Raw genomic sequence first — 23,557 nt, forward strand, 5'->3', positions numbered from 1 at the left:
ATAGTTTAATTACCTTTCTTGTAAGTTGTTATCACAAAGAAGTCCCAATGAATCAGAAGGTCATAGATCTAATCTATCTAATCTAATCTCCTCTAAGGAGAAAACAATTCTCAGTGCTTTATTTTTTTTATTTTTTTCTCTGTGCTTTAAAGAATGAAATAGTACAGAGAGATTGGAGGGGCCATATCAGGCGAGGAGGCTAAAGTATATAAGATAGGAACAGTGGTGTCAATTACAAAATACAAGACAGTAAATACTATGTGCTCTTCCAGGCATTGCTGGAAAAGAGGAATGGTAGTGTTAGTATTTTCCATTCAAATAGCCTGGCTCCACAACATGTCTGCATGTAGGTGGTGGGAGCTTAACACTGGCAGCAAATCTGGGCAGCACTGAAGTCTCTGAACTGTTTGACAACATGGTATCCCCTTAAACATTATAATAATGGCTTCTACAGCTATATTACTGGTAGGATGTTCATGGAAAACTGTCCATCTGTCCCTATCTTTGAGTCTTCCTGCTCCTGCTACATGTATCCAAGTGACTCTTGCTCCTAATGTTTACTGGTCACTGGATAATTCAAAGAAGAATGCATGTAAACATTCTAAGGTACTTATTTGGAGGGTAATGAGTTAGCTCCTTGACAATTTCTTATGTGTATATAGTACATATTGATATCTCTCCTCTTTGGATAACTACTATTCTTATCTGATGACATTGCCTGCATCCCTAGTTACTGCTTTTATGAACTAATGTCCTCATGTATTATTTGTATTCCTCCAGATCTTACCAGGGCAGCCCCATGTGGTTTTGGAAGGAACTGTTCATTATAGCCTGGTAGGTACACAAATGGTTATGCACCTGAAAGCAAAAATCCTTATCATCACCGTTCTCCAGTAGTCAATATTTTATTAGTACATGGCAGGGCACTATGAAGCCACCTGAAATCCATGACATCTGACTGAAATGGCATGCTCTATGCAGGCTTAACAGAACAAATCAACACTCATGTCTTTATGACCTCACTAACTGTGTCATACTCATGGGTTGGGATTTCATTTATTCATATCTTCCAGCTATCATATTCTTGCAGTTGCTTTTTCTGCAATGTTCCCTAAGGCAGCAGGGCTATTTTTGTATCATGTGCTTAGTGCGATTTCCTGACTCATCATTTTTTCTTAGCAAAGGGTTAGCAGTGATACTCTGTTGTTCATGAAAAAGACATGCTTCTCTAATCAGTGTTGAGAGTGGCTGGTTTCTGAAGTTATAAAAACAGATGTTTTAAAGGCAGTGTTACATCATGTCTATTAATTAATGAAATCAGTTTTGTTTATAGTGTCTATGACATCCATGGCATGAATTTTGACCAAAATTTTGACACTACCATGTGTTTCTATCTATGGAGGCAGCCTCAATTCCAGTCAGGGGAAAGTGAGTTACGGACATAACCATGATGCCATTATTTACTAGGGCACATTTTGCCTAATAGCTTAACATTATAAAGTTGATTGCTGATTAAAATTGTTTAAGCTTTGTTCCTGGTCTGCTTACACAAAAACTTTTAGCTCTTGCAGAGCTACCAGGAGAAAGAAGGTTTTCATCTCAATCTAAGGTTATTTTGTCAATGTTGGAACCCTAGTATATGTCATCTTGAGCAATCAGGTCTCATTGTCTATGTACAGAAGGCAGCTAAGTAGGAAGGAAAGGAAGTGTGTTTAAACAGATCTGTAGGACTTCTTTGACCAACATCTCTTGACACTGGATTCTTGTTTAATACCTCTTTGGTTCCAGGATCAATGTTATCAGGTTATATGGACTATTTCCATTGAATTTCTTGCTTGGGTTTAGAAGTCAGTAGGCTTACAACTTGTAGGATTTAAAACCTTGGCAGGAAGTTTGGTAAAGTAGAGCAGATTTAGACCCAGAGACTCAATAGGCACACACTTGAAGGTTAGATGACTTCCATATCCCTGCCAGACTCCTGACTTGGAACAAGTGCCATGCTTCAAACATAAAAGAAATATGACCATAGGTCACATAGGCTTGACAGAGATCTCCATGCTAATGAGGTACCAAAGTCCTGGAGGGCAAAGACAAAAAAGTTCCCTTCCCAGACATTCCTCCTTGCAAAAGGTATTTAATCTCAGGCCTACCCTGAGAAGTGGAGTATAGGTTTATGAATCTACTTTACATGACGACAATATGTGGTTTGGAACCACATACTGACTCGACTTTGTAGCCATTGTCTAATCTCCCATAAAAGGCCTCTCTGTAGTCCCAGCCACAACTGCCACCTGGCCTGCCACCTGTCAAACCAAGGACTCTCCCCATGGAACTATCCACAAGTGGCCATGCCCAAAGTGTAGCAGACTTGGGACCCACAACCCTGGCACTGGATTTATGTTAAGTACTTCTTGGTTCCAGGATCAATATTATCAGTTTATATGGAATATTTCCATTCAGATTCTTGTTTGGGTTTAGAAGATAGTAGGCTTACAAATGGATTTTATACACCATTAAATTTCATTAATCCTGTTTCATTTTCAACTTCTTAATTTTACCAAAAGCTTTTATGAGTTAGAGCTTACTATCATCATTATGATGGCCTATATTTCTTTCTGTTGGTATTTACAAGTCATCTTGCTCCTTTTATTATTAGGGCAACACTACTTGCTATCACTTTTGGAGAAATGAGGCTCACCGAACATTCCATCAAACAGCAAGAATTTTTATTCACATTACCCTTTTAATAAAGAAAATGTGTTCTTTAAGATGGTCCTCCTATATCTAATGACACTGAAAGATAAGGTACTCTACACTATTCCAGTAGCTAAAAATGTTTTATTTCTAACACCCATTTGCATTTTTTGAGAACTCTCTGTTAAGTTCAGTATTCCATTTTTAATCAGGTTGTTTGTTTTCTTGGTGATTATTTTTTGAAATGCTAATGTTCTAGATACTATTTCTCTATCAGATGCATAGGCAAAGATATTCTCTTATAATGTGAGCTGCCTCTTCGTTTGACAGGCAATCAGATCTTCATTTGACATTACAAAAAGATGAATGTTTCTAGTCCTCTGACATCTCCTTGTCAATAGTTACTCCTATTATTCTGTACTGGAGACCAACTTTTATATTAACTTACATTTATTGCAACATTTCTCACTGAGTCAACTAGGATTCAGTTGAGAGGTAGTTTAATGGAGCAAGGTCAACTTAATAATGGCTATACTACTAAAGAAAATGATGCATAGTACCCCAACAGACATTACTAGTTATGTAAGAACTGATGGAGCTTTATCAGCTCCTCCTTAAAATATTGAAAACCCAGCTTTAAGCAGCTTTGAACACACATCAAAAGTTCCAATTGCTCTCATATTCAGGAGGAACTTTCTGTTAAATTTCTCCCAATTATTTGAAAATTGCATTCTTTCTGTCTTCTCTTCCATAGTTGTCTCTGAGCCTTAGAGGTGTAATACATTTTGTTCTGAGCACTTTCCCATTACTCACTAGTACTACAATGCCCAATTATATTTTGATAGTTCAACCAGTGAATAAATGTGGAAACATACTTTTGACTTTATCCACAATCAGTTTCAGAATGTCAAGGCATGTATGTGGACCCTCAATGCATTTGGAATGGACTTTTGTCCAAGGTAAAGAGATAGAGTTCTAGTTCCATTGTACCATATGTTTATATCCAATTTTCTTAACATTTGTAAAGTAAATCTCCTTGCCATTTTATATTTCTTCCAACTTGTTAAATATCAGGTAACTGTAGATACCTTATATGGGCCTTATCTAGTCTGCCCCAATAACATTTCTTGGTGGCTTTTTTGTTGGTTTTTGTTTTGTTTTCTTTGGGGGGGGGTCTTTTTATTTGTTATTTTATTTATTTACATTCCTAATGTCCCTTTTCCCAGATCACCCCCTGGAGCCCCCTATCCCATCCCCTTCTCCAATTCTATGAAGATGCTCCCCCAACCAACAATCCAGAAATGTACTCCATTATATAAATGTACCACATTTTCTGTATCCATTACTCTGTGGGAGGACATCTGGATTGATTCCAGTTTCTGGCTATTATAAATAAGGCTGCCATGAACATAGTGGAGCATGTGTTGTTATTACATGTTGGAGCATCTTCTGGTTATATGTTGAGTAGTGGTATAGCTGGGTTCTCATGTAGTACTATGTCCAATTTTCTGATGTACCACCAAACTGATTTACAGAGTGGTTGTACCAGCTTGAAATCCCACCAGCAATGAAAGAGTGTTCTTCTTTATCCACGTCCTCACCAGCATCTGCTGTAACCTGAACTTTTGATCTTAGCCATTGTGACTGGTATGAATCTCAGGGTTGTTTGATTTACATTTCCCTGATGATTAAGGATGTTGAACATTTGTTTAGGTGCTTCTCAGCCATTCAGTATTCCTAAGGTGAGAATTATTTGTTTAGCTCTGTACCCCATTTTTAATAGGGTCATTTGTTTCTCTGGAGTCTAATTTCTTGAGTTCTTTGTATATGTCAGATATTAGCCCTCTATTGAATGTAAGACTGGTAAAGATGTTTTCCCTATCTGTTGGTTGCCATTTTGTCCTATTGAAAGTGTCCTTTGCCTTACAGAAGCTTTGAAATTTTATGAGGTCCCATTCATCAATTCTTGATCTTAGAGCATAAGCTATTGGTGCTCTATTCAGGAAAATTTCCCCTGTGTCCATGTGCTTGAGGTTCTTCCCAATTTCTTTTCTATTAATTTTGGTGTATCTGGTTTTAAGTGGAAGGTCTTGAACCACTTGGACTGGAGCTTTGTAGAAGGAGATAAGAATGTATATATGTGCCTTCTTCTACATGCTTACTGCAAGTTAAACCAGACTATTTGATGAAAATGCTGTCTTTTTGGCACTGGAATATTTTAGTTCCATTGTCAAACATTTAAGTGACTGTAGGTGTGTGGGTTTATTTCTCAGTCTTCATTTCTAGTCCATTTATCTATTTGCCTGTCATTGTACCAATACCATACAGTTTTTATCACTATTGCTCTGTAGTTCAGCTTGAGGTCAGGGATGGTGCGTTCCCCAAAGTTTATTTACTGTTGATTATAGTTTTCACTATCCTGGGATTTTTTATTACAAATGAATGTGGAAATGCTCTTTCCAACACTATGGAGAATTGAGTGGGAATCTTTATGGGTATTGTACTGAATCTGTCGATTGCCCTCCTCAAGATAGCCATTTTTCTTATATTGATCCTGCCAATCCATGATCATGGGAGTTTTTTTCACAGATATCTATAGAACATTTCATCCTTAAAAAAAGAGAATATACTTTCTTCTCAGCATCTCATGGTACCTTCTTCAAAATTGACAATAATACTAGCCATAAAACAGATCTCAACAGATACATTAAGATTAAAATAATTCCATACAGCTTTAAAATAATTCCAAGAGGAGTAGATCATCATGGAATAAGACTGGTTTTCAGTAACAAAAAACAACAACAATAGCAACAAGAACAGAAAGCCCACATACACATGAAAGCTGAACAATACTCTACTCAATGATAACTTGGTTGAGGAAGAAATAAAGAAAGACATTAAAGACTTTTTAGAATTTAATGAAAATGAAGGCACAACATAGCCAAACTTATGGGACACAATGAAAGCAGTGCTAAGAGGAAAACTCATAACTTTGAGAGCCTCTACAAAGAAACTGGCGAGAGCATACATGAACAGTTTCACAACATACTTGAAAGCTCTAGAAAAAACAGCAGATACACTTAATAGAAGACAGCAGGAAATAATCAAATCCACTGCTAAAATCAACCAAGTAGAAACAAAAAGAGTTATACAAAGAATCAAGAAAATGAGAAGTTGGCTCTTTTAGAAAATCAATAAGATAGAAAAACCCTTAGCCAAACTAACCAAAGGCACAGAGACAGTATCCAAATCAACAAAATCAGAAATGAAAAGGTAGACATAGTAACAGAAATTGAGGATATCCAAAAAATCACCAGGCCCTACTACAAAAATCTATATTCACCAAACCTGGAAAATCTTCATGAAATGGTAAATTTTCTAGACAGATACCAGATAGCAAAGTTAAATCAGGATCAATTAAAATATCTAAGCAGGCCCATAATCTCTGAAGAAATAAAAGCAGTCATCAAAAGTCTCTGAACAAAAAACAAAACAAAACAAAACAAAAGACTAGGCCCAGATAGATTTAGTGCAGAATTCTATCAAACCTTCAGAGACATAATGCCAAATACTCTTCAAACTGTTCTACAAAATAGAAGCAGAAACAACATTATCCAATTCATTCTATGAAGCCTCAATTATGCTTATACCTAAACCACACAAAGACCCAACAAAAAAGAAATAGAATTTGAAATCAATTTTCCTTATGAATATTGATGAAAAATACTCAATAAAGTTCTTGCAAACTGAATCCAAGTACACATCCAAAATGATCATTCACTGTGATTAAGTAGGCTTCATCCCAGGGATACAAGGATGTTTCAATACACATAAATCCAACAATGTAATCTACTATATAAACAAACTCAAAGAAAACTCATCTCATTAGATGCTGAGCAAGTGTTAGGAAAAATTCAACAACCCTTCATGGTAAAGGTCTTGGAAAGATCAGGAATTCAAGGTCCCTAATGAAACATAGTAAAAGCAATATGCAGCAAGACGGTAGCCAGCATTAATCTAAATGGAGAAAAACTTGAAGCAATCCTACTAAAATCAGGGACCAGACAAGGCTGCCCACTCTCTTCCTACCTAGTTAATATAGTATTCTAAGTCTACAACAAAAGCTGGTCATATGAAACAAATTGAAAGGAAGAAGTCAAATTATCACTGTTGCAGATGATAGTATACTTAGGTGACCACAAAAATTCAACCAGAAAACTCCTCCCTCATAAACAATTTCAGCAAAGTGACTAGATATAAAATTAACTCAAAAGATCAGTAGCCTTCATATACACAAAGGATAAATGGGATGAGGAAGAAATTAGGAAAATAACACCCCTCACAACAGTCACAAATAATATAAAATATCTTGATGTGACATTAACCAAGCAAGTGAAAAATCTGTATGACAAGAATTTCAAGTCCCTGAAAAAAGAAATCGAAGACCTCAGAAGATGAAAAAATCAGTACCCCATTTTTAATAGGGTATTTTTGTTGTCTGAGGCTAACTTCTTGAGTTCTTTGAGTATTTTAGATGTTAGCCCTTTATCAGATGTAGGGTTAGTAATAATATTTTCCTAATCTCTGGGTTGCTAGTTTTTCTCTTATTGGCAGTGTCCTTTACCTTACAGAAGTTCTCCAATTTTATGAGGCCCTATTTGTGAATTGTTGATCTTAGAGCCTGAGCCATTGGTGTTCTGAAAATTTTCCCTGTTCTGATATGTTTGAGGATTGTCCCCAGTTTCTCTTCTATTATATTCAGTGTATCCAGTTTTATGTGGAGTTCCTTGATCCTCTTGAACTTGAGCTTTGTGCAAGGAGACAGAAATGCATTAATTGGCATTCTATATGCTGACTGCCACTTGATGCAGCAAAGTATGTTGAATAAGCTGTCTTTTTTCCACTGCATAGTTTTGACTTTTTTGTCAAAAAATCAGGTGATCATAGGTGTGTGGGTTTATTTCTGGCTCTTCTGTTTTTTTTTCCATTGCTCTAACTTCCTGTCTTTGTACTTATACTATGCAGCTTATATCTCTATTGCTCAGTAGTTCAGCTTGAAGACAGGGATGGTGATTACCACCAAAAGTTCTCTTATTATTGAGAATAGTCTTTCCTATCCTGAGCTTATTATTCCAGGTGAATCTGATAATTGCTCCTTCTATTTCAGTGCAGAATGGAGTTGGAATTTTGATGGGGATTGCATTGAATCTGTAGATAGCTTTTGGTAAGATGGCCAATTTTACTGTTAATCCTGTAAGTCAATGAGCACAGGCAATCTTTTCATCTTCTGAGATCATGTGAATTTATTGCTTCAGACTCTTGAAGTTTTTATCATACAGATATTTCACTTATTTCTTTTGAGTCACATCAAGATATTTTATATTATTTGTGACTATTGTGAAGGTGTAATTTCTCTAATTTCTTTTTCTGCCCACTTATCTTTTGAATAGGGGAAGGCTACTGATTTGTTTGGTTAATTTTATATCCAGCCACATTGCTGAATGTTTTATTAGCTTTAGGAATTCTCTGGTGGAATTTTTTGGGTCACTCAAGTATACTATCAAATTACCTGCAAATAGTGATAATTTGACTTCTTCCTAAAGGGATCACAATGGAAAAACTATGGGAAGGACTAAAGAAAGTGAAGGGTATTGCAACCCCATAGAAAGAACAATATCAACTGAATGGACTTCCCAGCACTCCCAGAGACAAAGAGCATATGTGGAGAGATCCATGGCTCCAGATACATATGAAGCAAAGGATGGCCTTATCTGACATCGGTGGGAGGAGAGGACCTTGGCTGGTCCTGTTAAGGCTTGATACCCCAACATAGAGTGATGCTAAAGTGGTGTGGTGGAAATGGGTGAGTGGGTAGAGAAGCACCCTCATAGCATCAAAAGGGAGAGAGAAGAGGGAAGATGGGATGGAAGGCATAGTGGAGGGGAAACCAGGAAGGGTTATATCACTTGAAATGTAGATGAAAAAGTATTAATAAAAAAGAAAGTATGTGTTATATGTATACTACACAAATAAATGAAAAATCTTCATTTACAGCATTCGATAAAATATATAAATACACTGGTCTCTATTATAAATAGAAACAAATATGTTTCAACTCACAGAAAATAAAAATAGAATAGTGGTAATATGTGTCAAGGTAGGGAAGGATCAAAATTATTGGTCAAAAAGTAAATCACAGTAAGATACATAAAATTTTAATATCTCCATATTTCACCAAGTAAAAAGATAAATGTGTGACATCACATTGGCTCCTCAGGTCATGAACAATTTGGGAAGGTTGAAGGATTCAAAGACAAATATTAGACATATTTGTTATGTCTAATAAACATGCCAGATTCTAACAAATACAATATAGAGAAGGCATTGGCCGGGTCTATACCTCAAACACATTGACTGAAATTTACATTTTAATAAGGATTGATTTACTGATGTGTGGCAAGTAGAGACAAAAAGTTCTCCAGTCCTGCTCCCTCCTGACTTGTGTTTCTGGCTATTTAAAACTTGACAGTTACTCAGACCTTCCATGCTTCTCATGGTAACCTTTCTGTCCTGTGCTTCAGCAAAGACATAGATGAGGTGCACTCACAGGAAGGGGTAAATATCATCAGGATTGAAAATCCCTATGTCTGACTAGTCTTGGGTGATGCTGAAGTAGCAAATCAAATGGTAGAATGAGTCTGTTGAAGGTAAGGAGTGATTAGGAGCTTAATGTAGATGACAGTGAACTCTGCTGACAGATTGGCCTATGCATCCTTACACCCAAAAATTGAGGCTTTGACCATCATCATGATAGCTGAAAATTTATGCTCTAAGTTTTTGCACACTGTGTTCTGGTTCATCTGAACAGGATGTGATGTTTAACTTAGTTTGTAAGAACATATTTAGAGAAAATAGCAAACATTGAATGACTTCCATTGCCCAAAGTAATTAAACAATAACAATACAAGTAAAGATGACAAAATGGACAAAAACAAAAGTTCCTGAGGCTGCATTCCTACACAAAATGCTGTATACAACTAAGAAATGGTGATGATGGGAGAGATGGTCTTCTCAATAGAAAAACATTTTAGTTGATTATTCAATAACAAATGCTCATTCTTGAAAACATATGTAAATTAACATTATACAGGTGGGTCATAGATACAAACACACACACACACACACACACACACACACACACACACGTGATAAAGGACAAGAAACTAACTTAATCTCTTTTAATGACTACGACTAACACTTTTGAAACCTGAAACTCTGCAACTGCTAGCAGAAAATGTACACAGACCCAGACATAATGATATAGGACTGGACTTTCCGAATTGAAATTCATCTTTTTAAAAATTAAGGCTAAAAATTAACAAGTTGGTCTCACAAAACTAAAATCCATTCACATGGTTAAAGAAAACATCATCCTGGAAAAACAAAACCCACAAAAAAAGAAGAGAATCTTTGCCATTTTTACATTTTACAAAGAACTAATATGCAGAATATAGAGAGAAAATTTTTAAAGGAATCAAAACATTTCCATGAAAAAATATGGCTTGAAATCTGTAAAGGGCATTCTCAAAAGGAAGAAGAATGATAAAGAACTAGCTCAAGAAACCTTCACCATCCCTATGCATTCATTCATGGGTGCATTCCATAGCATAGAGAAATGTAGGTCAAAGCAACTTTGAGATTTCATCTGATCCCACCAGAGTGATCAACATCAACAAAACAACTGACAACAATTGCTGGAGGGGTTGTGGGAAAAAGTAAAACCTCATTTACTATTGGTAGGATTAGAAACTGGTGCAGCCATTAGGGAAATTAGTGTGAAACATTTATGAAGATCAAAACTTAAATGTGACATATGACACAGATATGACATTTCTTGGCATATGAACAAATAACTCAACTTCTTACTTCACAGATAATTGCTCAGCAATGTTCATTGCTGCTCTGGGGACAATAGCTAGGGAATGGAAACAACCTAAATGTCCAATAACCAATAAATAGCCAATGAAAAATGTGGTACACATACTCTATGGAACATTATTCAGCTGTAAGACAAAACATAACATTGTAAAAAAAAGGATGGAAATAGAGAACATATTGAATAAGGTAACCCAGACACAGAAAGAAAAACGGCACGTAGTCTCACTCACTGGAGGCTCCTAGAGCTAAACATTCAAGTGTGAATACAACTCCTGAAGTAACTACAGAAACCAGGTAAGAATAAAGGGACCACTGCTATGGTATACAGACAGGGTGAGAAAAGACTTAGAAATACTAATGTACATGTGTTCTGTTTAGTAAAATGGGAAAATGATTTGTTCTAATTAAAGAGGTAGCGAAATATAAAAGAAGAGAGAAGTGGAGGGATATCTCAAAAAGTCATAAGAGAGGGAGATAAAAGCTGGAGTGTAAAAAAATTAAATAAAAATTTAGTAGTCATTAGAGCAAAATGCTGTGCCTTGGCACTTCCATGGCTTCCTCTCCATTCTCCTTTCCTTTTTGTTCTAGTGTGCCTATAGTGAAGTGGCTGTCTTAACTTGCTGTGCTCAGGAATGGGATGTGCATTAGAAGATGCTTGTCTGTTACTGAAGCTCACCTAGGTTTAACTCTTTTTTAATAGATGCAGCAGTTGAGCTAGCACTACATTCAATTTCGCCAGGCTCTGGTAAAATCCTTTGTCTCCCCTGTCAGAAATAATAGCTTCTGTGTTGCCCAGTGGTGGTTTACTGCTTCTTTTAACCATCCACCACTGATGAGTTTTGGGAGAGAAGACCCAAAGGGTATATTTTAAATATCTGCTGAAGCACTTAACTACTTTCAGTAGCTCTCCCTCCATATTCACCTTAGAAAGGAAAACTAATGGTGGGATGAATGCTTCTTTTTCCAGGGTAGTAAGAGAATCTCAAGAATTTTCAAGACACAATTGGTGTATCAAATGATAACCCAAGAAGAAGGGAGGAGAGGGCCCTGGTTCTGAAAAGAGTTGATCCAGCATTGTAGGGGAGTACCAGGACAGAGAAATGGGAGGGGATGACTGGGAAATGGGCAGAGGGAAGAGGGCTTATGAGACTGATGGGGAGGGGGGAACCCAGAAAGGGGAAAGCATTCAGAATGTAAACAAAGAATATAAAAATAAACAAAAATAAAATAAAAAAGGGTCTTTGTAACCCAAAAAGTGATGAGATTTTACTATTAACTATCTGCCTGGAAAAAACTATATAAATAATGTAATGTTCTCATGATAGATGATAATTCTCCCATCAAGAACCCAAGATCATCTAACAAAACCCTAACACCAAGAACTCTTTTAGATTATTAGCCTAGACTGTTCAAGAGACTCCTAAAACTTTATACACTATTAGTATTGCCTTTGACTGCCTCCCAGGTATGGAAGGTAAACCCCTATTGCTGGAGACACCTGAATTCACCATCTCTGAGACAGTCTATCATGGACAAGGAGCTGCAGGCTTCCAAAGGAGGAATAAAATCAATTTCCCTAAACAGCTATATTGGCTATAGACCATAATAGTGACGAACATAGCAGGATAACCCTAAGAGTGCAATAGTGGCACACATATGTTGGCATAATAAATAGATCCCTAACTGGACTTAATATCTGTTCAACAAGACAGAAATCATGCCTGATATTGGAAACCTGGAACTATCAAGAATGAGTGAAGTCATAGAACTTGGAGATGAATTTACACTTACCATGTTACTAAACTAGTATAATTCCTAACTCCATTCAAAATTCTTCTTTGTATCTATAATATAGTCTTTACCCCTCATAAAGAAAATTTCTCTTTGCAACTGGCAGAACTATAAAAAAATCCACAACCATCAAAATGTATAGTTATAGATTCAAGTAATTATATATATATATATATATATATATATATATATATATATATATACAAAATAACTCCCACACCTAATGATCAGGAACATTGTGAAAAAGGGGGGTACAGAAATAATGTTAGTTTCAGAATCAAAAAAATTGGTCATGGGATTGTGTCCATTAGTAATGTCAGAACCTATGCCCATAAAGTCTTACCAACATGACTAACAACACAGAAGCCTTAAAAGGCAAAATAACAAAAGAATGGTGAAAAGCCTATGAGACCTCAATCCTACACAAGGAAGGAGTGCTGAGAGTTTGAGACAGTCTTCCCCAAGGAAGAGCACACAAATTGGCTATCAATTACCTAATTAACATTACTGAAAGAATACAAAGAAGCAACATTATGCGGGCTGAAAAGTTTATATTTAGGAGTATATCCGCATCAACATATATGAATGCACATGTAAAAACAATTGATTTAAAAAGCACCCATGAATTGGAAAGAAAACAAAAATTGGTATATTGGAAGTTTAGAAGAAAGGGAAAGGGGATGATGAAATTACACTGTAATCTCAAAAAATTTAAAAAGTAATTAAAATTTGAAAAAAACCTGACATTTTATATCACCAGTGCTACAGGATTAACAAAAGAAAAAATGAGGAATAATTCTACAAAGATAGAGATAAGAAAACATATAATTCTATCTCACGTATAACTGCTGTTAATATCTTTAAAAGTACAAAGTAATTCCAGGACACTAAAAGGTCTATTAGCACAATACCTATTTCAGACATGAAGTACAGAAAGAGTATAGAGAATGAAAGAGTAGACAAAGGAGATGTGAGCAAGACAACCATTGTACATGTGTAAAAAACTTTTAGGGTCATACGCTTGCCATCAATGAAGCAGAAATATCCTAACTGGCCATGATGTTAGGAGGAATGAGAAACCCTGATTAAATACAGAGAGTCCAATTAAATCATATAGGTATAACAAAGCTGTCGTGTGCAATCTGCTTGTTGGTTTTCACATCCTGTGATGAACATAAACAGGCAGTACCGGCCCTTTTGGTGTTGGAGATTCTCTGTACTGTAGACACTATAGCCACCACAGTAAAAACATAGTGAAGTCAAGAAAAGAATTTGGTTCAACATGACTAAAAAGTTGGTGTTGGTACAGAATTGAGGAGTTTGATCCCAAGTAGTTTATTTCAAGCATAATTAAAAACAGTACAAAACTCCACAGCCTTCTGTGCATAGCCTGCCAGGAGAGAGATCTCCCAGCAGTGCTTTCACTTCTGGATGCAGAGGTGACATCTCCACCTTCTCTCTGGAGGGGACCAGCTAGGAGCACACAGGGCACAAGATCAGTGGAGCAGCTGGGACAGAAGTCTTCCTGCCTCCATTTGCACCAGGGAGCCAGGAGACTCTGGAGCAGCTGGGACAGAAGTCTTCCTGCCTCCATTTGCACCAGGGAGCCAGGAGACTCTACAGCCTTCTATACATAGCCTGCCAGGAGGGAGAGATCTCCCAGCAGTGCTTTCACTTCTGGATGCAGAGGTGACATCTCCACCTTCTCTCTGGAGGGGACCAGCTAGGAGCACACAGACCACAAGATCAGTGGAGCAGCTGGGACAGAAGTCTTCTGCCACCATTTGCACCAGGGAGCCAGGAGACTCCACAGCCTTCTATGCATAGCCTGCCAGGAGGGAGTGATCTCCCAGCAGGCTTTCACTTTTGAGCTCAGAGGTGATATCACCACCTTTTCTCTGGAGGGGACCAGCTAGAGGCACACAGGGCCTAAGATCTCTGGAGCAGCTGGGACAGAAGTCATCCTGCCTACCTTCATTTGCACCTGGAAGCCAAAAAACTCCAAAGTCTTCTGTGCATAGCTGTCCAGGAAAGAAAGAGATCTCCAAGCAGTGCTTTCACTTTTGAGCTCAAAGGAGTAAGAACACAGGCCCACAGGAGAAAAAAAAAACCTCCAGCCAGAGACAACAATGCCAACTAGCACCAGATGGCGAAAGGCAAGCACAAGAACCCCACTAACAGAAACCAAGGCCACATGGCAACATCAGAACCCAGTTCTCCCACCATAGCAAGTCCCGGATACCCCAGCAAACTGGAAAAGCAAGAGTTGGATTTAAAATCTTAGCTCATAGTGCTGATAGAGGGCTTCAAGAAAGACTTAAGTATCTCCCTTAAAGAAATACAGGAGAACATCAGTCAACTGGTAAAATCCCTTAAAGAGGAAACACAAAAATCACTTAAAGAATTACAGGAAAACACAAACAATCAAGTGAAGGAACTGAACAAAACCATTCAGTATCTAAAAGAGGAAGTAGACACAACAAATAAATCACAAAGTGAGACATCTCTGGAGATAGGAAACCTTGGAAAGAATTCAGGAGTCAGAGATGCAAGCATCAACTACAGAATTCAAGAGATAGAAGAAAGAGTCTCAGGTGTTGAAGATACTATAGAAAACATTGACTCAATAGTCAAAGAAAATGCAAAATGCATAAAGCTAGTAACTCAATACACCCAGGAACCCCAGGACACAATGAGAAGACCAAACCTAAGGATTATAGGTATAGGCAAGAGTGAGGATTTACATCTTAAAGGCCCTATAAATATCTTCAACAAAATTGTAGAAGAAAACTTCCCTAACCTAGAGAAAGAGACGCCCATGAACATACAAGAAACCTTCAGAACTCCAAACAGACTGGATCAGAACAGAAAATCCTCCCAAAACCTAATAATCAAAATATCAAATTCACTAAACAAAGAAAGAATATTAAAAGCAGTAAGGGAAAAAGGGCAAGTAACTTATTAAGGCAGACCTATCACACCAGACTTCTCACCAGAGACAATGAAAGCCAGAAGATCCTGGGCAGACCTCATACAGACTAAGAGAACACAAATGCCAGCCCAGGCTACTATACTCAGCAAAACTCTGAATCATCATAGATGGAGAAACCAAGATATTCCATGATAAAACCAAATTTACACAATATCTGTCCACAAATCCAACCCTACAAAGGAAAATTGATGGAAAATGCCAACACATGGAGGGAAACTACACCCTAGAAAAAGCAAGAAAAAATAATCTTCCAACAAACCGAAAAGAAGATACCCACATAAACATAAAAATAACATCAAAAATAACAGGAAGCAGCAATCACTATTTCCTAATATCTCTTAACAACAATGGACTCCCCAATAAAAAGATGTAGACTAACAAAATATTTCTCATGTAAATCTTCAATTTTATCAGAAAATGTTTGTAATTCCCCTTTTAATTAATTTAGTAATTTCTTTTAGGTCTACCATTTTATCTGCATTATTTTTCATGATAATCTTCAATTTTAATATCTTTGTATATACTTCATCTATTTTATCAGAAATGTTTTCAATGTAAATCTTTGATTTTATCACAAATGTTTCTAATTCCACCTTCAATTAATTTAGAAAGTTTTAACATCAACCATTCTTTATGTAAAATTTTCCATGAAATAGTCAATTTTAACGTTTGTCTATTTATTGAATTTTACCATAAATATTTACATGTAAATCTTCAATGTTATCTGAAAATGTTTATAATTCCACTTTCAATCAACTTAGAATTATCTTTATGCCTATCATTTTATCTATATAATTTCCATGAAAATATTTAATTTTAACATGTTTTTCTATGTATTTCAATTTTATCAGAAATATTTTCCATGTAAACCTTCAAGTTTATCAGAAAATATTTATAATTCCACTTACAATCAACTTAGGAATACTTTTATGCCTACCATTATTATATCTATATAAAATTTTCCATTATAGTCTTCAATTCTAACTTGTTTTTGACATTTTTCTACAATTTTATCAGATATATTTTCCACATAAATCTTCAGTTCTATCACAAAATGATTCTATCCCATATTTCAACTAATTTAGCAATGTTTTACATGTCTACTAATTTACTCCTTAATTTTCCAAGAATATTGTCAATTTTAATGTATTTATCTGAAATATTTTCCATGTAAATCTTTAATTTTTTCCATAAAGTATTTTTACTTGCCTTTACTTCCTTTTTCAATAAATAAAAAATTAAAATAAAAAAGTACAATTTAGTGAAAACGTAACAGGTGATAATTAATTAAATCCTGCATACACAAGTATGAATAAATCACCTGAAAGAACAAATACATTAAGATCAGACAGGACAGTTTTGAATTTCTTTGTAAGTGAATTGACATCTTTATAAATGTGAGCTCTATAAAATTACTACATGTGACACCGTACATAAACACATGTTCTATAGATTGAGAAAAAAACTCACAATAAATGATTGCAAGAGGGAGTAATCTGGTGGAGTCCCAGCCACACAGATAGCTCAAAGATCACTAGGCTATTAATCATATCTGTGACAAGATATCTGGGTGGGTGACAGATTATAAAATTCTCTCTTTGAAAGAACAACTTTGCGTTCAACAAATGAATTACTCCAAGTGAGCAAAAGGACCTCTGTTCCCTCTAAAACTATGTCTAATTATAAACTCGCTAGTGGAAATGATCAACTTGACAGTGGTGCCTTCAGTAGGCCTAAGAATAATCTCCTCATTTTTACACCACTTGAGACCCTGGTTGTTTAAGATTTTGCAGATGAAAATGTTTACCAGGATGTGTGTTTGGCTAATCAGTATATCAACAGGCAGACTCCTCAACTGACTCAGCTCTTTTGGTATATTACCACTAACATCACTCCTCTGCCCTTTGTGGTCAAAGTAAAACCATATTTCCAAGAATTATGAAGGACATACATACCACAGATAGCACTTGATCATTTACTGTGTATTGTGCATGTCTTGGGGCACAAAGAGCCTGTTCAAATAGAAGAGTTGAGTTTCATCATAGCGATATTTCATAACTCACATCAAATTACAGTTGCTTGGAAGCTGTTAACTATTTCCCAATCTTTTTTTTTCCTTTTGGAATTATTCCAATCAATGTCTTGAGGACAGTGCTTAAAGGACATTCCCACCTTTAGTACTGCTCTCTGAGCACTCAGCTCAGAGCTTTTCTTAGGAAAGTCTCTATGTGATGCATGAAAAATAATTTAATAAGAACACATGGGCACGAATATTTTCTTTCAGGTTCCAAAGCTGTCTGTTGATTTCTACAGTGTCTTCTGGCATTTAAGAATTTCTAGAAAACATATCCATTTGAAAATACATAAAGATGATTATGAACTTGAAATGTCTTTTTCCTAAACTATTTATACTTGACCATATTTTATTTTTGTTTAAAATTAGTTTCTTTTACTCTATCCAAACCTCTTATATCCCCTTATCCTACATTTAATTTCTACATATAAAAATGATTGTAATTTTACCCCTAATGTAATTTGCATGTTTCTGATCAAATTATCATGTCATCTCCCATCTCATTCCAGTCCAACAACAATTCTCCAAAGTTAAGATCAAATCTCTTTACCTCTCAGCTATGTACCTCTCTCTTCATTCTTTTGTGTATAGTACCATATGTTGTTTTACACAGTGTACATGAGGCTGATTTCGGAGAATCTCTAGAACCTAACTGATTTACAAATGTGTATACATTCTGATAGGTAAGCTCCACACCAAACTTGTTAGTTTAGAAAGTTTCTCAATTTAGTTATTTTAAAGTTTAAATGCTTTCATAGCTTCTATAATGACTAAATTTTAAGTTGTTGTTTGCCATTTACAGAACAGGGTAAAGTTTCAAATAAATTCTCTCACGAAAAATTTAACTGTAGAAATAACATCAACAAGGTTATTTGGAAAACAATGGTATCAAAGCTATACCCACAAAACTTGTCTTTTGATTTAAAGAAATCAAATCTTCCTAAAAGGAAGGAAGTAGGAATTGGAGTTAGGAAAAATAAACTGGAGTTGCTTTTTCAACATTGAATCAAGATACAAGATCTTGTAAAAAAAAGTCTGTTGAAGTACATATTTCTGGCTTATTTAGAGGCTCAGTTATGTCATGTGATGTTTTGCTGAAGTAGGCAGCTGAGAGGACAGACACATAAAAAGATGTTTTGTTGTAACAGGCATATAAGAGGACCTGTGATGTTCAGAAAGAATATAAATATAGCCCTTCAGACAGTGTGATGAAGCTCTTTTTTTGTTTGCCTTGCACTAATTTGCTAGTCTTTGTTGATGATTCTCTGTTCTGGTTTGCTTTGTACCCATAGCTGATCTTCACTTGCCATGACGTTGTTGAGAGTAACTAGCTAGTGCCAATTTTTCTGAGCCACAAATTTCTTCTGGATTGATGCTTGGTGTTTGCCAATTAGCCTGGACTTCCACTACTGATTTGTGTTTTATATTCGGACTGGTGATATCCTAACAACACAGATTGGGATCTCCCCAAAGAACTACTTCTTAATAGGTCCACAACCCCTGGTTTCTATTAACTATTATTTCCCCTACCTCTGGTAGGCAGGCTAGAAGGGCAATTGAAGTGTTTAAGAGCACTTATTAAAGTAAGTATTGAAAAATATAAATGTATACATTGTAGAACACCTGGCCCTTCATCCAAAAAGGACAGGACAGATTAATTGTGAGTCCATAGAAAAAAACAACTAAAATTAAGGGCCATTTGACTGCTAGTATGGAAGCCTAATTCAGGAGAATCTTCCAGAAATACATACGTAAAGTAAGGTGATCTAAATGAAATCACCACATAATGGGCAGGGAGACAAGGAAGGAGGGAGAAAACACAGTAGTTTAAAGAGTTTAAGGAGAATAATGACACATAAAGGGTTAAACTGAGGTGAGTTAAGAGGGAAGAGAGTTATAACTGATACTTAGGATCTTTTAAAAATTCATGCACAAACATACTACTGTAGAAGCTTCCTAAAATGCATATACACACATTAAAAAAGAGTTAATATGGTGCCACCTTATAATGGAACAAAATGTCCCTATATAACACCATAAAAAGGGTCTGCTTTAGAGTTGCTGTCCAGGGAAGTCCATAGAGAGCCAATTAATGCCAATGATTACCCTACATAAATTGACAGTAAAATTCTATTGCTGCAGATACTCCCATAGTTCTAGAATGTACAAAATCAAGATAGTACTTACCTAGAAACTAAATCCCTACTTCCTTCTTTATAGTGCTCAAAAGTTCTATGCTTACTCTGAGAGGAGAAAACTAATCATCAGACTTACAAGTTGTGATCTCTGAGAGATACAAAAATGACTAGACTACTTGGGTTAAATATTGTGATTCACCTCTGAGGTTGAATATAAGACCCATTATCATGACAATAGGGAAACTAAAACTTCACCTACTCTAAGTACATTCTTGCCTTGGTGGATAATGTGAAGACTCACAGTCACCCACAGCTCACTTATGTAAAGAGCTATTGAGATACACTGTGACACATAGGAACTATATTTTCTCCAAGAAAGTCCAAAAGACAGTATACTCTTTCTTTAATTACAGAAGAAACACACATACACATGCATGCCTTCACACACACACAGACACACACACACACACACACACACGCACACACACACACAAACACACATACAGAGAGAGAGGGGGAGGAGAAACATCAGTCTTATATTTCAATATACTGTGTAGCTACATATATAAATTCCTGTTATTCTAAAGCTTATTAGTAAATTGTTAGTGCATAAAAGCAGATAGAATGAGTTAAAATCTGGTAGTTTTGTAATTCTTAGTTCCTCTGAGAGCTCTGCCAGTTCCTGACAAACACGGGTGCAGATACTCAGTTAGCCATCAGTCTGAGCCCAAAGACCCAAATGAAAAAGTTAGGGGAAGCACTGAAGGAGCTGAAGTGGATTGCAACCGCAGAGTTTCCAGGGACTAAACATCTAACCAAAGAGTATATATGGGTGGGTCCATGGCTCTCACTACATATGTAATTAAGAGGATTGCCTTATCTGGCATCAATGGGAAGGGAGGCCCTTGGTCCTGTAGAGGCTTGTTGCTCTAGCATAGAGGGATGCTAGAAGGGTGATGTGGGGGTGGGTGTGTGGGTATGCAGTCAAGTACCATTTTAGAGGCAAGGAGGAGGGGACAGGGGATTTCAGAGGAGAGACCATGAAGGAAGACAACATTTGAGATGTAAATAAATAAAATAACCAATAAAAATTACTTTTTAATATTTTCATCAAGTACAAGACTCTGGGCATTTAAGGCTTTTGCACACAGGTGGCAAACAGAGCTGCTTGCTCTGCTACTATTGGTAGAATACTAAAATCTTAGTATCAAAAAAAATAACATACTTCTCCCACAAGAATCTTTTTTTTTCTTCGCATAACACAAATATGCCATTTAATATGCCATTTAATATGGCAGTCTTTAAAATGGTAAAGATAAGACCCAAGCCCATAAGCCTCCCCTTTGAAGGGCATATATTATTTTCTGTGGTTCACAGAAAAGTATCAAACTCAAGTAGGAGACATACCTATCTCTGAGAACATGGTTATTAAAAATGATGCTGAAATCACTGAAAACAGGAGGGCCTGCTGAGTCATGGTAATCATCAATAATGATATCCTGGAACAGGATATTTTCTATTTCATAAAGTCCTAATCAAGGCAATCATATAAGGATTTGCATTCTTGGCCCTACATAGCACCTCAGTTTTGTTCCCACTGGGATGGCCAGCTAATCCTATAAAGATATCTTTGGCTGCATGACTGCAGACTCCTGATATGCAAGGCCTGGAATACTTTAGAGAATCGAGCAACTGTTGTTTCTTGAGTTGGTCTGCCTTTCTGGTCTTCCTAAGTGATGTAGTAAATTTTGGTAATATAAGTGCCCTGAGTCCAGTTTTGATCATGAGATAAATGGTATCTAAATAGCAATCAGAAATGTAGCACTATATAAAATAGTGCACTGTGACAAGTGACTTTTTCCTCTTTTGGGGGGTGGGGGTAAATTGTTGAGCAAATATTGTCACTCAATCTTATTTTAATATTGCTTTTATTATTGTTTGTTAGGAGGAAACACCATAATTATTTTCATAAGGGCCTGATTAATCTACTCTCTGCAGGGTAGCATTTGGTTTCCTTTTCGTCTATATCCTTGATATAACTTATTATCATTTTGATAGCACTCATTTGTACCTTGGAACAATGGGATTCAACTGGGATTGCTCAATAATGGGATTATTCAATGTTAGGCATTGAAAGTCTTAAATACGTCAATGACTTGTCTTTACCATGAATAAAATAAATGCATGTCTCTTTCCCACAATGAGAGACAATAATGTACAATTAAGTGTCTGTGCATGACAGCTGCTGGTAATCCTCATTTCTACCTGCCCATTCATTATAACCATCACAACCAGCAGCAGAACATCCATCACCACCTACCACTACCATTATCTATACTATGACCATGAACTCCACCATAAACATGTCCATCATCCCCACTACAATAACTACAAGTTTTACACTACTATCACCACCTACATCATCAGGGCCATCATCACCACCAAAATTATAGTACCACAGTTAGTCCTGAGTAGAAGTAGCTTAGACAGAACTGACTTGCATAGTAAATATAATTCTAAAAATATTATTCATTAATTATATTTTCCTTTATTTTGGTATTGCCTTTATGCTCTGTGTAATATTGCAGATATATGGCTGTAAAGGAATCTTAGGATCATCTAATTTAAAAGATTGAAAAGGCTTAAAACTCAAGTAAAGATGAGAGGTAGAGATAGGTTTCAGAAAGTATCTCATTTCAATTTTTGCCAATGGCCTTTTTTTAACTGTTTATAATATTCAAATACATTCTCCTTGTGCCTCAGTGAAAAAAATAATAATGACAAGACTATTGGACCAACAACTGAATGTAAGCAACCACTCTCTGACTAGATTTAGATTCTACACCACTAGATAAGACCCATACCTGGCAAGAATTATAGGGACAAAACCTAAGACTAATTATAACCTAGAAGAGAACCTACTACTATTATTCTTATACTAAATGGACATAGTATTAAACTGACTGATAAGGCTTTATCATTTTACTTATACATTAATGTATCTCACAACCCTCAGTAGAGATGCTACTATTTTAAACAGATATAAAAGCTCACAAATGAAAAGCACAAATAAAATTAGCCTGATGAGTGCTCATATCTATACGTGTAACATACAGATTTCCCTTAAGGTTCAGTGACTATTGTACAATAGGGAGTAGAAAAATTATACGCACAAGAGGCTGTGGGTGACTATAAGAACTCAGTTTTCTAAATAGCAATGAAACTGCATAAATGAATTCATAATAGTTGTAACAATTTAGGCAAGGCCTCCACAAGGTATACAAGCCCCAAGATGGAGAGAGTAAATAGGCATAAAATTTCAGTCCAAGATAAAGAGAAATTGTCAATTTGTAGCTGTTGTGAAAGTAAAAGTAAGTTTTCATTAAAATTATAGCCCCTGGTATGTTAACTAAGCTCCAATGGAAGGAGATTAGATAGACAGATGATAGATAGATAGATAGATAGATAGATAGATAGATAGATAGATAGATAGATAGACAGATAGATGATTGATAGATAGAAAGATAGAAAGATAGATAGATAAATAGATAGATAGAGATATATATTTAATATATGTATAAATTAAATTGGAAAAATATTGTGAGCATATCTAATCAAATTGAACGTCACAATGAAGATAATCCAATTCCAATATGGTAAATTTTATGTTCATTTTACTACAACAAAGTGTTGAAAATTGCTAATATGTCTGATATTAGTGACTGTCTACCAATCCAACAAGATAATGAAAGCTGATAACGGATTCCAATCAGACAGTGCTTGGAGCCATCACTGTTATTCATTGCAGGGAGCAACTCAATCCACTTTGCAGAGGTACTGATTTTGACCCCAACACCACTGTATGGAGAAGCAGATATTCACTCAAGATCAAGCATGGAGGCAATACAACACAAAACACACAGTGCTAAT

The sequence above is a fragment of the Apodemus sylvaticus genome, chromosome 4, assembly GCF_947179515.1.
Source record: "Apodemus sylvaticus chromosome 4, mApoSyl1.1, whole genome shotgun sequence".
In the NCBI taxonomy this organism is placed as follows: Eukaryota; Metazoa; Chordata; class Mammalia; order Rodentia; family Muridae; genus Apodemus; species Apodemus sylvaticus.